The sequence below is a fragment of the Alexandromys fortis genome, unplaced genomic scaffold (assembly GCF_014885135.2).
Source record: "Alexandromys fortis isolate MF-2015 unplaced genomic scaffold, M_Fortis_MF-2015_v1.1 scaffold_5, whole genome shotgun sequence".
In the NCBI taxonomy this organism is placed as follows: Eukaryota; Metazoa; Chordata; class Mammalia; order Rodentia; family Cricetidae; genus Alexandromys; species Alexandromys fortis.
The window spans coordinates 16454855-16459589 of NW_026067924.1; positions in this window are offsets into that span (position 1 = coordinate 16454855).

A 4735-nucleotide genomic window follows, 5' to 3' on the forward strand; every position below is an offset into this window, starting at 1 on the left:
AATCCTGTTTCATATCTTTGTCAGTAGATGAGGTATGGGCTTTTCTTAACCCAAAGGCCAATTCTGCCAAGAAGACAAATTCCCAGTGGAGTGTCTTTGGTGCTCAACGTTCTCTCGGAGTAGAGTGGTGTCGCCAGGAGTAATTGTGTCTCGGCACAGAATTCTAGGTTAGCTTAAAGGCCATTTTCTACAGCTCTTTAAAGAGGCTGAAGATTATACTATCTATACTAAATATAATCTCTATGTATCTAGAATACCTTATTAACCTAAAAATAAACATGACCAACATAAACACATAACACACGTACACACACACACACACACACACACACACACCTAACTTTAGAGAGAACCCCTAAGTCACAGTTAGGTTTGTCTAAGATTGGAGACGAATAAAATGAGAGAATGTGTCTGTACAGCAGCCCCCAGCAGTCCAGGGCTGACACTAAGTCTCAGTAAGAGACAGGCTGGGCCAAGGCCTCCCTTTCAGGACAGTAAAGGACAACCCTAGTACTTAGACACCACAGGGTGTCTCTGAGCAAGATTAGAAGCCTTCATCTCTTCTACCCCTCCTCTCCCAGTCTCATTTATCCACCTCATCTAACACAAGTGCAGATGCTCCCATGGTTGGGAAAAACCGTCTCCGGAATATTAGTTCCCGGATATGACCACTCCAGTGCACTCCTTCACACCAGGAAGTGGATAGACCCTGGGAAGGGAAAGGAGCCATGGAGGTGGAAAAGTGTGAGCTAAGTTGCTCTTCATGACTGGTTGTGCACATGCTAGGTGTGTCGGAGGCTCTCTCCTTGGATCTCCTCTGCTGTCTCTAAGGGAAAATGAGAACTAAAGACTTCATATCTCAAGCTGCTTGCTGTTAGAGACCCAGACTGATATGTGGGCCTTAGAGTTAAATATATATTACCCTTCTCCGTGTAATCTGAGCAATAGCTGAACAATCTCATCTTCAAGAGACAGAAGCCCATTTTTTACACAGTGAACATCAGTCTAAAGAGATTTACATCCAAAGGAGAGGAGAAAGGGAGAACTTGGGAAGGAGGGGAGTTGACTGCTCTGTACAGAGTCAGCACTCAGAGCAAGAAAGAGACAGACTTCTCATGACCCCACCCTTAACACCACACCTGAAGACCAGCCAATGGTTCTGGACCTTGAACCTTGGACTTTGTTCTTGGTATACTGAGCTTCTTTTTATTTTTCTCTAAACTTTTGTTTATATTAGATTGATTTATTTTATCTTATTTATTTTTTATTAATCATTTTATCCGTGTGTTTTGCCTGCATATATGTATGTGTACCATGTTTTTGATATACATATAGAGGTGAGAAAAAAGTATTGGATCCTATGGAATTGGGGTTATGTGTTACAAGGTGCTGGGGATTGACTGGATCTTTTGAAAGAGAAAAAGTTGCTCTTTTGAGTCATGACTGAGTCATCTCTCCACCCTTGGTGTTCAGCCTCTCAGAAGTTTCTCCCAATTCACTAACTGACTTGGGGTAAGTGGAGTTCAATTTTGCAGGAGTCAGGTAACCCAGGGTGCTGTACATACATCCTCACAGCCCTCCTTGTCACCACACAGGGACTGTAATTAGGAACAGAAAGTTTCAGCCTCAGCAAATGGCAGGCCACCAGGGAGTGTGCAGAGCTGGCAACCAGGAAGGACATGCGCATCAGGAGCCCTTGCCCCCTGGAGAAGCCAAACTCCTGATGGTGACATCCTAATATCAGTGACAGTTGCTGGGAACACGGGGCTTAAGGATGATAAACAGAGCCTGGCTATGGTGTGAGACACCCACCCTGAGCCCTTCACAGACTCCACAGGTAAGTGTTCCATCAAGTCACAGTGGACTGAAGCTGCCTTTCTCCTTGACAGAGGGGCTGTGAGGTAGGAATGGGGAGGGAAGGTGGTTGAAGAGAAGGGTCTGGGTTCCTCTGTCACTGTGAGAAAGAAAGGTCGTAGGATCCAGGAAGAAAGCAGGCTCTCATTCCCACCTGCAGTGCAGAATTGTTTCCATGTCCACGAGGGAGCCCAGTGCAGCTGCATGGGGTGCAGTGGGCCAGAGATGCTCATGATAGCCCAGGCAGGTAGAGCAGACACGGGCTGAGATTTCAGTGTGTGAGGAAGTTTTTCCTCTCTGCAGTTTCTCCAATCTCTGTGTTGTCCTCACAGGAGCAAAGGTTCTACTGTGCAGTATCTTGGATCTGGTGCCCTCCCACCTCTTAGAAGGTGGTAGGGGGCTTTGTCCTTCTTTGTTCTGATTTTATTTTTCCTGCAGCTTTCCTGTCCAGACTCAAAACATAACACAGTGTGACAGTGCAGAGAATCATGGGGGAATCTGACATGACACGAATCACAGAACAATGCACTAGAGCGTGGTTAACACCGGGCAGGCACTGTCCTAAGTACTCTGTGCCTGTGCTCCATTTAATCATCACAAAACACATGGATGTTACCAAGCACTGTCCTTACATTAATGGTTACTAAAGGGGAAAAGAAAATGTTCAATGCCTGGCACAGAGCGGTTAGGAAAGGTGGGGTTTGACAGATGGGATAGCTTTTCAACTTGACGATTTATCCTTCTCTTGTTTATGGATTTCTCTCTCATGCAGCTGGACCTAGAATTGGCCCCTGGAGTCCATGACTCATTCCTAAAAGAAAACTCTGAGTTGATTAGTTTCACACAGGTTCCTCTTTTTTATTTCTTATATGTTGGAGGCATGAAGGTTGAGGAAGTATATTACATATGTATATGAATAAAAATATATATAGATATTCCCAATCACCCTGAAATAGACAAATAGACATGGGTGAGTGTGTGTGTGTGTGTGTGTGTGTGTGTGTGTGTGCATGTGTAGCTTTTACAACTAAGTTCTCACTGTTTGGAAATCAAAGACGATTTCATGCTTGTAAATTTGCTATTGGCATCTCAGAGATCACATAACAACACCTGAAATGCTATCAAATTATAAGCAGTTTAGTACAGAGGGAATTTGAGAGAAAATAAAGCATTGTTGGTAAGTTCTTAAAGGATAAACAATGTCCATCACTAAATTGTTTGAAGCCTGAAAGCTCACATCATTGCACAAGTGAGAAACTGTTAAACACTTACCAAATGTATAATCCAAACTGAACTGACTTCTTAAAGATACTCAGAATTTTCAATTGTTATAAAAAGCCCTACTCAAATACTTCTCAAAATTGCTTCATCGGTTCGTCTCCATGATTAAAGAGCAGTTTTAAACCAACAGTTGCTTTGAGAAACCTATAGACTTTCCAGCCAGCATTATGAGAACACTTACAAACTACACACAGAACCAGTGTCTCTGAGGCTGCTCAGTGCCCAGTGTAGGAAGCGAGCACATACACAGGCTGCACAGCCTTCTGAGGGCTGGGAAACCATAAGATGTGAGATGCTAAGCAGGGAGCTAGGAGGCATGGGAGCTGGGGAAGCTCAGCTGTGGGTACAGCCCATGTACCTGTGGAAAGGTAAGTAAGTGCCAATGCTAACATTTGCTTGGGAGGNTAGGAGGCATGGGAGCTGGGGAAGCTCAGCTGTGGGTACAGCCCATGTACCTGTGGAAAGGTAAGTAAGTGCCAATGCTAACATTTGCTTGGGAGGGGTCAAAGGAATTCAGAACTGACTTTGATGTGGACCTGTTGTCAAATTGTCGACACAGATAGAAATTAAGGTTGTCATGTGAAGCTCTCTGTGTTCTGCAAAGCGTGAAACAAATGGAGTAAGTTCCTTCTTTAAAGACCCATTCCGTGTTCAATGTAGAAAGTAAAGAAGGGGAAAGAGATACCATACATAAAAAGATGTCAATCACAGTGTGAGATAGCAGGGAGGACTCACAGGCTGGGGGATTTCTTATTGAGAGCATCACTAGGCAGAACCAACCTTAAAACAATCAGTAAGCCAGGCCTTTGTTAAGACTCTACAGGAACAGTTTTCCTGGTGTTATACTAAGGAAGAGATCCCAGTAGAAAGAGTCACAACAAGATAAAGTGAAGTTAACAGGAAATAAACTTCAGGATGAGTCTACCCATGGAGTTTGGGGACAGTATCTTTAATCACATATAGTCCATTGAGGATAGTAATCTAGACGTCCATGCCCCCACTGCCTCACTAACCTCTGTATAATTTATGACTAAAGAGCGTGGGAAGAGGAGAATACCATACCATCCCTCCTGAGAATCTGAATCATTGATCAACAACAATTTCCTGAGAAACAGCACGGTTTTTATTAGTTCCACAGCCTTTTGAGTGACGGTTGATTTGAGGTAGTGAAGAGGATCAGGCTGAGGCATCAACAGAGTCCAGGAGCTGAGGTCCCACTGGGTGTGATGAGGAAAAGGAAGGAGGCTGTCAGGCTAATCATCAGGACTGTGTTGCTTAGAAAACCAACAGAGTGATAACACGTGTTTAGCTTTTCTCTACGAAGAACATGGTCATATGACCATGGATGAAGGATGGAGACAAAGAAGGGTCCTTTTGAAAGGCCGGGAAAGTATTTTATGCCCAGATATAAACCAGCACCACTTCTGTGGGGATGGAAATTAGACAAACCGGGAAAATAAGTAATATGATAAAGCATTATCATGGAAAGAACTGTATGTGCTTGCATAATTGATACCATTCTTTTCATCAGAATAAACAGAGAAAATCTTACATGTGTTTCTCAAATGATTTTCCTTAGTGCTGTACATGAAGTCAGAGG